This window comes from Equus caballus, chromosome 9, assembly GCF_041296265.1.
Source record: "Equus caballus isolate H_3958 breed thoroughbred chromosome 9, TB-T2T, whole genome shotgun sequence".
NCBI classification, from domain to species: Eukaryota; Metazoa; Chordata; class Mammalia; order Perissodactyla; family Equidae; genus Equus; species Equus caballus.
In genome coordinates this window covers 90985741-90998921 of record NC_091692.1, presented here as the reverse complement: position 1 = coordinate 90998921, position 13181 = coordinate 90985741, and positions in this window count along the sequence as shown.

Sequence of the window (13181 nt, the reverse complement as noted above, 5' to 3'; positions counted from 1 at the left end):
CCAGCCTGTCCCCTCGCTGGGAGGGGCCCCTGGACGCACGTGGCTGCCGATGTCCTCTGCCCCTCTCCGCCGCGCACCGCACAAACCCTCCCCTGGCCGTTTTCAGATTTCCCCAGCGTGTGAAGTAAATGTACCCCAGCAGGCCAAGGATTCCCGAGTCTCAGTCTGTTCTGCCTGTCCCCCTAAACCCCCCACCACAAGTCCTAGCCTCAATGTCACCTTCCCTGGATAGCCTGCCAGGACTTCCCCAGCAAGGGTGGTCACTGCTCCGTGTGCCCCCCAGCGCTGGTCAGCCCTCAGGCACAGCTGCAATTCTGTCTTCATCAGACCATGAGCATCCCACAGGCAGGGTTAGAGTTTTGTTTTGTTGGGGAGGGTCCTCCGCACCTGGTGTATTGGGGCAGGTGTGGGGGCACCAGACATGTTTGTTGAAGGACTAAGCCAGTGGCACACCACTCCTCTGGCCAGCAGGCTGGGGCTGAATCTTCCCCATGGTCCCCACAGCAGCCCCTTGTCCTCCTGATGCAAAAGGAGGCAGCGCTACAACCAGAGATGCTGGGATGGAAGTCAAGGCGCTCTAAGCTGCTCTGAGTCCCAGCCCCTCATACCCATCTGCCCTCGTTCTCAAGTACAGCCTCCCGTGCTCCACTCCTAGACTGACTTGCCTCCCAGCTAAGGTACCATTTCGGAGTCCCCAGTAAGAATCTCCATGACTGTCCTGGTCTAAACTTGTAAGAGGCAGGCAAATGAGACAGTCAAATATGCCCCCTCTGGGACCCAGCGGCCTGGGTCTGGAATCATGGCTCTGCTGCTCCCTAACTGTGCATCTTGGGCAAGTTACTTCACCTCTCTGTGCTTCAGTTTCCTTAGCTGTAAAGTAGTCATGATAATAGAACCTATTTCATAGGAGAGTCGTGAAGATGAGACATGTCAACCTGTAATGAAATCCCCCAGGCTCAGCAGGTTGTAAACGCCTAGCTGTTCTTTGTTGGGGATTTTCCTACTCTGGGTCCTCTGGACCTCTCCTTCCTTCAGCCGTAGCTCCCGTGGGATCTTCCCTGCAGGACACAGTGCATTGTCCCAGCAGACGGTGAAGGACCCGGGACGACACAGCTCTGTTTCTGACCCAGGGCCCAGCATGGGGCTGCCAGGACAGCAACGTGCCTGTCTGCGGTCGCAGCCCTACCTGTCTCGCTGTGCGACCTCCCCTCATGAACCTGTCTCAGCCTCAGAGTCCACGTCTCCAAACCCCAGGTGCCGCCCGCAGTCTTGGAGGTAGTCGGAAGGATTGGGGGAAATGTTCTCTCCTTTAACATTAGAATGGAGTGCCCATCCCTTCGGCTTATGGTCCTCCATCACAGGTGTGAGTCCCTGACAGCCACTTTTAAAGGGAGGAAGGAGGAAGGAGAGTCTCGGACATGTAAGGGGGGTGAGCCCCAGGAGAAGGGAATGGGGACCAGATGCTCAGCTGCTCCCCTCACCACTTGGTCCAAGGCTCTCCATTCGGACCTTCTGCCCCGGTGACAGTCCAAACCTGAGTCATCACTGTTTTTATTCTGCATTTACTAAGTGCCAGGCACCGTGCCACGGTCTCTGCACTCACTCTGTTCAGTTCTCGCAACCCCCTGTGGGGAAGATACATTTACGGCCACTAACAAATAAGGAAGCCCAGGCTCCCAGCAGTTTGATACTTTGCTTAAGTCCCACTGCTGTCAGAAGGGCTCTCAGGCCCCTGGGACTCTAAAGCCTCTGCCTTCTCCCCCTGAGTCTCCTCCCTGTCTCACCCTCCCAGGTAGCAGTCCATGACACTCATGACTGACTCATCCCTTCCCGCATCCGGACAGTTGGCAGAGATGTCTCGCTAGCAGCTGCGGAGGAGGGCTGTACCTCAGGAAGCCGACTGCAAAGGTACTCAATCTTCTGCTCCGGACCCTCCTTCTTGCAGAACCTTCCAAGAGGGCAGGTGCCCCGCATCCTGAGTGCCCATGCCGGGTCCTCCAGGGAGGAAGGAGATGAATGTCTCTGTCTGTGAGATGCTCAGGAAATTGTCCCCACCCACCAACCTGGCAGAGCCACTGGCTGTGGGGCACCTGCCCGCCTGGCTGCAGACTCTGCCAGTCTTCGTGAGATGGCCATCCTGTGGGCACTGACACTCCAGTCCCTTTGAAGATAAGAAGGTCAGGTGTGGGGAAGGTCATGATTTTTCTGCAAGTAACTACAGGTAGGACTGAAACTTAGGTTTTCTGACTTCCAGGCCAGAGACATCCCAGGCCCACACCAGGAGTCACTGAGCACACACTGTGTGTAGGGACTGCTCCAGGTATAAGGGACTAGGCGGGGACAAAGCAGACTTCTCCAAAGCCACTTCAGCCCAGGGGAACCAGGGCCACTTACTCCCTCTGTGTAGCGTGCATCTGCCCTGGACTGGAGGCCCTTAGCAGAAATAAGATGCTCTGGCTGCCCTTTCCCCTCCATCCACAGGTCAGGGATTCACCTCTTGGCCCCAGAGACAGAGGGGCACTTCGCAAACCAGCCTCCCCCCGTGTTACTGATCCATCTCAGGAGCCCTCTGCCCCCACAGCAAGTCCCTCCAGCCCCAGTCAGCCACCACCATGCCACTGGCTGTCAGCATCCCCACCCAAGAGAGAAGGACAAACACTTCCTGGCCTTGAGGACACAGCCAGCAATAGGTCAGATGCTGCCCACTGCCGTGGCAACACATTGTAGAAGAGGACACACAAATGTGGGAAGTGTGTCCATGAGGTAGTTGTCATGTTTGTGTAGCTTTCTGTTCACACTACAAGTTTCCTATTCCTTTTGTTGAAGAAAGGTGAGTCCTGTCCCAGATACCCTGAGACCCTGCAGTGCCATGTGTGGTGACCTCCAACTCTGGCCAGAGAGAGCTCCTGCTTCCTTGCTGTCCTTCCTAGCTGTGTGATGTTGAGGCAGGTCCTCCATGTCTCTGAGCACAGTGAGAGGAAATACCTACCTCCCCAGATCGTTGCAAGGTTTAAACAGAAGCAGTAAGCTCGTCAAAGGCACTAAGTGAGTGCATTTAAAGCTTTTTGACTCTCCGTCCTCTCCACCCTGCTCCACAAGCATTGCTGGTGCTCCTGTGTACACTTCACACATCAGGTTCCGGGCACCTGTGGACCTTTCTGCCTCCACACTGTCCTCGGAGGCTGCTCACCTCCATGGCCCCAGGGCCGGGTCAGGCGGTCGGTTCCCAGCAAGCACTGGAGGCTCGTTCAAGTCCATTTCCCCTGAAATGCAGCCCCTGACTGCACCATTCCCCAGCTCCCTGACACAAATGTGTTTGTCATGTAAGACAAGAACCAAAAGATGGCACAGCCTTACCTAGAAATCAGTCATCCGTGTGTCAGGGAGAAAGACACCAAGAGTGGTCACTCTGGTCCCGGGCTCAGGTCAGTTTCAGCAGGAAATGCATTTTCAAACCTGGAGAGTGAGCGAAAGGGTTTAACACACATGGAGAAGGACATCGAGAAACTCTTCAAAGTTGGGAGCCTTCTCTAAGGTCAAAGCCCATCCCTCCATCAGGAATGCCTTCTCTGAGGACTACTTGCACTGTTGGCTCTCTTCTGTTTCACTCAGCCAACCTCCGAAAACCTCCTGCATTCAACGTATAAAGATGCAGCTGGAAGGAATCACAGAGATCAGTTAGCTCACAAGTCACTAGTTTTTAGAGGTGAAGAAACTGTTGTTTAGAACATTTAAGTAGCCCAAAGGTACTAAGTGGAGAACTGGACACACACACACACACACACACACTCCACCGGTCTCCAAGGTTGGATGGAATCAGGCCTTTCAGCCCAGTCACTCACATACATGAAGACCCCTATCCTGTCTCTGTATCCATGTTCCTTTCAAGTCTATTCCCTTCTCTCGCTATTTAGTGGATGGAAACTCCAGTTCTTCCAGCAACTCTCTTCCTTCACCACGAAAGGAGCCATCCTGGCACTTACAGCCTTCCAGCAGCGAATAAAACCACAGATATTGCGCACGCACCCCCTAGTGGCCAAGTTTGGAAGGGCATGCCCCAAAAAGTTCATGATGGACCAGATTGACAAGCGCGTGGGTTTGACCAGGTCGCTACCATAAGGGAAGCTCAAAGAGGATTTCAACTCCTTCCCAGGAAAGATGATAGTGACGTATGATCTTAGGTGAAAGAGAATGAAAAAGGTAGAAGGTACATAAAAAAGGGTAAAGGAAGGGAAAAAATAGGAGGGAAGGAGAAAAAGACAAAGGAAGAGAACCATAGAAAAGAGAAAAAAAAAGACATATAGAGAGAGCCAGAGAATAAGGAAAGCTGAAAGGAGAGACTTTTTTGATGCTAAGCCTTTCTCTATTTCAAAGATAAACAGTCAAGAAAATAGTAACGGAAAATAAGAATTGACACACTCGGGGTCGGCTGGCTGCCCTGTTGAACAGTCAGGTGGGTACAGATGGGCCAGGGAGGAGAGGCGACAGGGACCCCGTAGTTGACCCCATCACTGCCTGACTTGGTAATCTTTTCCAAATCCAAATCTTTCTCTGTCTCTATTTCTGAGCTTGAAAAAGGGTACTAATAACAGTTGTTCTTTTCCTATTTTATTGAGATCTAATGAGAACAATAAAGATTTGCAGAGAAAACTCAGAAAAGCACTCTGCGTTCCCAGCTATAAGCATCCTAGAAATGTGTTTTATTTTCCTCTCTGCAGCAGTAGCCCTCTGTCCTGTGTTTCCTGGACTAAAAGGTGATGTGTGATGCTGGGCTGCCAAAGTACTCGCTATATTTCAACAACACATCAAGTTATCACGACCTCCGGTGCTTTGTGAAATGCTGTGATTTGAAAGGCATTGTAGAAATGTAAAACATTATTGCCACAGTAGTAAAAAGATCCATGTCCATCTCCTAACCCACTCTTTCTTGTCAGTATCCATAGCGATACACACAAAACAATTTCGTCCACATTAGCAGAATACTTTACAGTAAAACTGCACATGTCTGAGTTCAGCAAAATGATCACAAACAAAATATTTTTGGAAGTGTCAAGTTACTCTTAGTGTCCAAACAGCCACCAAGGGGGTGATGGCATTTTTAGAGTCCACTGCAAAAGTAAACACATTCAGGTCTCATATAAAAATGCCGGCTTGTGCTTGCGTTTTTCTGTCGTTAAAAAATGAAGAGACAATCTTAACAAAAGTGGCTGTGGAAGAAGAATGGATGTAAAGTTGAAGTTGTGTACTCAGGGACATTGAATTACATAAGAAAACATTTCTCCTCAAAGCAAAAGTGGACTTTTGTCAGTAACCCCGTTGCAGACTTCCCAAATGTCTCTGTGGATTTTCTTCTTTCGGTTCTGTAGAACAGGGCACCGGCCTTCGCACAGATCACAGCCCTCATTACAACCCTGTCTGGATTTATACCAGGTGATAAAGAACACCTCAAAATGCCTTCCTTGCTGTTAATGGGGAAGGAGTGGGGTTCCAGGTCTACTTAGGCCATCTCGCTTGACCTGCTCCAGCCTCCAATGGCAGCTGGTGCATGGGGAAGTTTCAGCTTCCTCTGGCAGATCTTGTCCTGTGAATCGACTCTCCCGCAGTGTTCCCAGACACGCTCCCTGGTAACAAGTCTGCAAAGCTGCAGCAAATTAGATCCATGCACAGTTCTACATGGTAAGTTACCCTTGAGCATGTGAGGGTTGAGGCCACCCACTGAGGACTCAAACACATCAGTGGGCCCACCCCTAATCAACAGGGAACTTTTGGAAGCAGCCTCTTCTGGCCTCTCTCTCCCCATGTGTAAAATGAAGGCATTATCACTGGCCGCAAACGGTTCCTTTAAGATCTCCATGAGATTAATGCATGTAAAGCGCTTATCACAGAACCTGGCACTCAATGGGCACAGAATGGGTGGAGTATCCATAGTGCACGTGGAAATACGGTGTGAGCCACATGTGACATTAACATTTAAAATTTTCTAGTAGCCACAGTAACAAGGTGAAAAGAGACAGGTGAAGTTCATTATAAGATAGCTTATTAATCCTATATATCCGGAATAGTATTTCAGCATGTGATCTATAATTTCGAAATATTAATGGGATCGTTTACATTCTTTTTATTTATACTAGGGCTTTGAAACTCACTGTGATTTGCATCTACAGCACATCCCAATCTGATGAAAAATTTTCAATGGTTAAAGTAAAATGTGGTCCTACCGAAACTATGAAGTTGTGTTTAATAGAACAATCTTACACTGCTTCCATTTTAAAATTTAAATTCAGTTAATTAACATTAAATAACTAACTGTTTTTCTGTAACGCTAACCCAATTCAAGTGCTCTTAAACCACAGGTGGCTAGTGGCTGGGGTATTGGGCAGTACAGAATCAGAAGAAGAGATTCAAGAATGAGGAATAGAAAACCCAGCTGTCAGTGCTTAACCAAATAGATGTGTCCTGCAGGGTCTTACCCTCGATGAAGTCCAAAATAGGCTACCTGAGGCTGGTGCTGTAGGTAGAAGATGTCTTCAGTGTGCCAGGTTCCTTCAGTCTTTCTACTTCACCTACCTTAGGGTGCAGGATGCGTTGTCCCCATTCCACCCGGGGCATCTGACCTCATTCCAGGCAGGAAACGGGGGGAGGGGAAGGGCTAAAGGGAAAATGATTATCACCCAGTTGAGTCTGCTCAGCCGTTAAGGAGCTTTCTTGGAAGCTTAAGTATCATTAACCAGAATTGTAACACTCACAGCCATCCTTATTTGCCCAGGGCGGAGCTGGTAAATGTAGTGTTCCACCTGGGCACACTGGCGCCTCCAACAAAAGTGGAATAAAGTGGAAAGATTGTTTCCTTAGTTAAGAATAGTGGACAATGGGTATTTGATAGGCAACTGACCCATCTATCAGAGGTGGCATCTGCAATTATCATTACTAATGCTACTAAACTCCAACAGGCACTCACAGGGAATCTTTAAAGAAATAAAATGAGTTGTGTTTTTTGGTTTTGTTTTTTTTTTTTTTGCTGGATAAAGAAAACAAAAATCCCCTTACTGCATCACATCTTATAATTCAACTGGGTGAGGCTCAGGGAATTAAGACAGACATGGGGAAGGGAAAGTGGGAGGACTTGCTGCCCCCTGGATGGGCAGAATGAGGTGTGGCTTGGACAGAAAGCAACTCCTATGTGGGGGTGAGGCAGAAGCTAGAGCTCAAGTTAGTATTGGATGGGACTTTGTCTGAAGCGACCGGGAGGGTGACTTTGTGAAAGGCCAGTGTGTGCTCCCTACTGAGGGTTCTTCTTACAGGCACTGAGGATGTTTCTATGGATTCAGCTGCAGCTTGGAGATCTTTCTTAGCATGCTGACTTCCTATCCTTTGGTCTCCTTACTATGTCCCTGCTCATGGCAGGAACAGATGTACTGCCAACCTCAATATCACCAAGGTAATGACTGTTTATTCTTGGAGAGTTACTTAAAATCTAAGCCTCTGCTTCATCATAAAGTGGGGGCAATAATGGGATGACTTGATAGGCCAATTGTGAGGAAGAAATGAGCTAATGCATGCAAAATGCTCAGCTCAGCCCCTAACACACAGAAAGTGCTCGATAAATTATTATCCTGAGTTTTCTCTGATCATGCTAGAGTGAGTCTTGTGTTTTCTTTTGTCTACCCCATCATTTAATATATTGGTCAGAATCCTAGTGGGAAACTCATGATGTACTCAAAGGGAGTCATTAAAGAGTATTATAAAGGAGCTGTTTACAAGGTGTGTGGGGCAAAGGGAAGCTGAGAAGGAAGAGTGAAACAGTCCAGGACAACAGTGAGGAACCTTGCCTTAAAGAGGCAAGGGAGAGGGCAGGTCCCAGAGCCCGTGAGAGCTGTAGAGGTAGGAGGAGACTTGGAATGGGAGCTGTGGCTGCAGATAGAGAATGCACACCCTGCCAAACAGTGGTGTGGCCTGGAAGGAGCCAGGGGACTAAAGCCCTTGACCTCAGTCTTCCACTCTCATTTCCTGCAGGTGCCTCTCATTGGCTGGGTCCAAACTGAAGCCAGAGGTTGAGGGAGCCCAACTGATACATTCCGTAGATGTCAACCTCCCAGAGCAGAGAACAGTGTTGAAAAGGGTGGGGAGTGGACCCAATGGGGCAAAAGGAGAATGACCAGACCATTTGGCAATATGCTATATGTACTAAAAGATTCCACCTCAAATATCTGGAGCTGACTTACTGGATTTCCACTCTGGTTAATTCTCTTTCTGCTTGCAGTGTTTAGTATCCTCATCCAGGTTATGGGTACACATGGCTTCTGGTCAAGAGTCAAGAGGCAGAGAGGCATCATGGTGTGGGACAGGGGGCACAAATTCTGGAGTTACCCAGAATTTCACACAACAACTGTCCAACCCACTAGCCAGTGACCTAGTGCAAGCCAACAGGCCACTTGGAACCAGCTCTCTATTCCCTGTCATGGGAGGAAAAGTGGATGCCTCGCTGGCTAGTTGTGAACATTAGGTGAAATGACACTGGTTAACTATGCCTTTGCTGCTCCATGGCTGAGAATGGACGTTCTGGAGATGGAATGCATGGGTTCACACCCAAGCTCTGCCATTTTAAACTCCGTGTCCTTGAATAATTGCTTAACCTTTTAGTATCTCAGATTTCTTATTCCACAAAGTGGAGGAAAATTGTCCCCACCATATAAGGTTGTTGTGAGAATTAAATGAGCTATTACATGACAAGTGGTTAGAACAATGTGTGCCACTTCTCAACACCGTGTTATAAATAAGTAAAACATAGAGATGCAGATTGTGTGCTCAGTGCACAATGAACTCCCTGCTTCCTCCTTCCTGCAGGGGGAGTGCAGGGGACGATCAGCACCAGCAGCGTGGACAGCGCCTTTCCTGGCCTCACGCAGTGGGAGGCAGTTCCTTCCCTGACTCTGAGTAGGTGTAAGAGAGGCAAGTGTTTTGCGCATCTGAGCAGGAGCAAAGTATATGACAGGCCTCATGCATGGTGGCTTCCTGTCCTCAGGAAAAGGAAAATCAGCACAGAAGCCACCACCCCATACTTCTGCCCGAGAAATACCTGGGCTTAGTTCAAGCACAGCGCTGCTTAGCGTAGTGGTCATTGTCTAAAGAGCCAGCTTCTCTTTAGCCATGTGAGCTTGAGCTAGTTAATTAACATCTCTGTGCCTCTGTTTCCTCACTTGTAAAAAGGGGATGAGGGTAGCATCGGATTGATATGAGGCTGAAATTAGTTAATATTTGAAAGAGCTTAGAACAGGGTCAGACACGTAGTATGTGCTTTATAAAGATTTCTTAAATAAATAGAATAATCTTAGGTCTGTAAACAAATTCTGACCAATCGATTTTCTTTGTGTTCAGTACTGGTCTGAGACACTGTTCTCCCTGGGGGGCTGAAAGCAAATCAAAACTGTGCTTGTGCAGGAAAAAAGATAGAAAATGCTTAAGTCAGTAGAATCAAGGGATCCATTCATTGACATCAGTCACTGAGATCCACTGTTTGGCATCCTGTAGCCTGAGAATGCTTTGATTTTTTTATCTTATGGACAAGGCAAAGTCCTGCCGGTACTTCCCAATCACCAACAACAGAATTAGCAGACTGGAAATGGAATCCTTCCTCCTTCCCTTCCTAGCTTGTACTGGTGACTTGCTCAAGTTATTTCATCTTTCTTTGAGCCTCCATTTTCTCATCTGTGAAATGGGGTGGTAATTCCCACATCAAATATTCTTTCAGGCACAGAGCACTTAGTAAATGAATTGGTTTCCTTCTACCTTTGTCTGTGAAAGTCTATAAACAGTGAGGAAGTCTGGGAGAGCTAGATTTGGAGACTGAATTTCACAGATGGCATCAGTTAATTAAGCATTAACAAATTTGAAACCAAGTGTGCAGCTGGGTTTGTCTATTTTTTTTTTAAATTAAGCAGTGCATGATGATGCTTCTTGCCTGTGCTAATCAGAAGAAGGCTCTGTTGTTTTACTTTGAATGAGCAAAGGGCTGCTGCCTCAGAGGCAAAGCTGGAAGGACAAAGACCTTGGAACCTAGTGTTTCAACTCCAAGACGTGTGATAGCCTTTAGCAAGGACTTAACTTTTCTTTTCTTTCTTTTTAGCATTAAAGGGTCTTTTAATTTCTGAAGAGTCAAGACCATTGACAACTTTTCTAAGCCTCAATTTCCTCAACTGTAAATACCTACCTTACAGAAATATTGAGATTGATTAACTAATATTACATACATAAGTTGCCTGGCACATAGTAGGGGCTTAATAAATGGTAACTATTATAGTAAGTACATGTCCCTCTTGAACTAAAATTAGGCTTATTATCAGATCAAACTGACCATATAAATATATTTAAAAATACACAGAAATTGCTTCTTTCACGATGACTTTTTTTTAGGTTTCTTGAAATATGTGGAGGAAGAGAACATTATACTCCGAAGAAATGATGCCACTTCTGCTGATGAAACTCAGTTTTAATGAAGTGAGGACAATTTATTTCAAGTAAAGTCCAAGCAGATGCTCCATGCTGGAGAAGTTGCTTCTAAACAGGTCTTTAAAATTAGCTTAGAATCTGAAGCTGTGAGGGGAGCACTTGTTGTTAGTCATTGAATAGTTTCCACAAGATGTCTAGTTTGCTCTTATAACAGCCCCTTAAAATTAGCCTTTGTTTGTTGTTAGTGCCCTTTAGGTCAATTCCAACTCCTAGGACCCTGTGGACAGCAGAGTGGACCCCTGCCCGGTCTTTTTGCACCATCCTCTCACCTTCCAGTGCTCTATCAGACAAGGCTCTGCTGCGATTCATAGGGTTTTCATGGCCAATTTTTCAGAAGTGGGTGGCTGGGTCCTTCTACCTAGTCTGTCTCAGTCTGGAAGCTCCACTAAAACCTGTCCACCATGGATGACCTTGCTCATATTTGAAATACCGATGGCATAGCTTTCAGCATCACAGCAACACACAGCTGCCGCAGTGTGACAACCAATAGACAGTGGTGTGGTTCCTTGACTGAGAAATGAACCCAGGCCATGGTGGTGAAAGCACTGAATCTTCACCACTAGACCACCAGGCCTGGCTCTCAAATGAGCCTAAGAGCCTTATAACAAATGATCTCTGATTAAAGGATTATTATGGTCTTACTTGGTATTTGCATTTTCGCCTTTCATGAAATAATTGTCCCTCCTCTCACATGTAGTTTTAATTTTATTCTTCTTCCCACAGCCTCTCAAATCTAACTGTCTCCATGTTCTCTATCTCATCCAATGGCCTCTCCATTATTCCAAAAACCTGGATGCCACCGCCCCCTCTTCCAGCCCCTACAGTGACTCTGCCAGCAATTCCTGTAGATTTCCCCTCCAAAATATCTCCAGATTCTCCCAGTTCCCTCTCCCCCTCCTGTCTTCTCCACAGTCTTCTCAAGGCCTCCTGCCCTCTGGCCTCCCTCTTGCCCATTATCTGCGCTGCACCCGGACTATTCTCTAAAAATGCAAATCTGGTCACTTCTTCCTTGCTGAAGACTATCAGTGGTCCCCATTGCTGTTGGTCCAGATGAAGGCCAAATCCTTTATTCAGTCAACAAGGCCCTGTGGGATTTTGCCCTGCCGGTCTCTTCTTACTCCTGCCAAACTGATTTTTGGGTTTGGGGAATAAACCATGAGTTAGTTGAATAGGTGTTCCATAACCTATGATGGCTCCCTTTTGCTCATAGCATCAAACTTTAACCTTCCTCTGACTCTGACTCTTAACCCATTTTCCATCATTGCTGCTCCCCATCTTTGCACCCAGAGCCCAACAGCTATTCTGTGACTGGCCTGTCTCTGTCGGGGCAGCAGAGGGGGTATAGTTTCAAGTTCTGATCCCTCCACCAGAACTTCACGGTAGTCAACTAGGACCAAATCAACTGACCTTCCACAATCTCAGTCCATCAGCCCATCACACACACACATAAACAAGCACATACTCTCATACGCATGCTCACACACAGACGTGCACACATACACCCACACAGGCACACGTGCACACACTTGCATTTACAATAGACACACACAAACACGCTCAATTTTCTTTTCTGCAAAATGAATACTACAACATCAATAATAAAGAGAATGAAGGTAATAGTGATGAAGAAGATAATGTCAATGTGGTAGATTTTAAATAACAGAACACATGTAAGTCACCAAGAAGAGAGCCTTATGCATAGTAGGCATTTAATAAATGCTGGGATGCGTGTGGTCCCTTATGCCAAGCATCCTCCAAAATTAACAATTGCCTCTTGAGAATTATCACTGTACATGTTCGCATCTTGTCTTGCCAGGTGCATCGTAAACCTTCTCTGGTCTATGTAGCTGGTCATTTGAGCTTCAGTCTACACGTGGCCATGACTTCTCCTCACCTCATTTCCGAGCTCATCCCATACTCCGAACCTACCCTGTCAAAGTGTTCATCCGTTATAATGAAACGGTCTGTTTACTTGTCCCCACCCTCCTGGATTGTGAGCTGCAGGACAGCTTCTCTGTCTCATGTTTGTGCTCCAGGATCTGGGACCACCGGGATCTCCTACCTTTGTTCTGTGTTCTAAAGGATCTCTTTCCCTGTTCCCCAACCCTCCTCCCTCCCCTGGCTCCTCATGTCAGGCTGGAGAACTCATCCTGATGGCGTGCCCTTCCTGGATGAGGTGCCCTCCACTGGGCTCCGAGAGTGGGCTTCCTCCACTCCATGCTCATGAGTCTCCCCACTGGACTGTGTTTACCTGAAGCCCAGAGGCCGTAGGTGTTCAGGAAGTATTATATGGCTAGATGAACAAATGACTCATCACTGTTGTAGCCATGAGTTTGTGGAAAGTCCTTCCATATAATAAGCTAAAAACATGCATTTTAGGAGCGAGACCCATGGCATAGTGGTTGAAGTCCAGCACACTCTGCTTTGGCGGCCTGGGTTTACAGGTTCTGATCCTGGGCATAGACCTACGTCGCTTGTCAAGCCATGCTATGGCAGCAAACCACATGCAAAATGGAGGAATAATGGCCTGGATGTTGGCTCAGGGAGAGGTCATGAGAAGCCGTCAGTTCTGGATGGATTTTGGAAGAGAAGGTAACTTGATTTTTTATGAGTTAGGTGTGGAATGTGGGATAAAAAACGTTTTTGGTCCGTGCAACAGAGAAAGAACTCGTCAT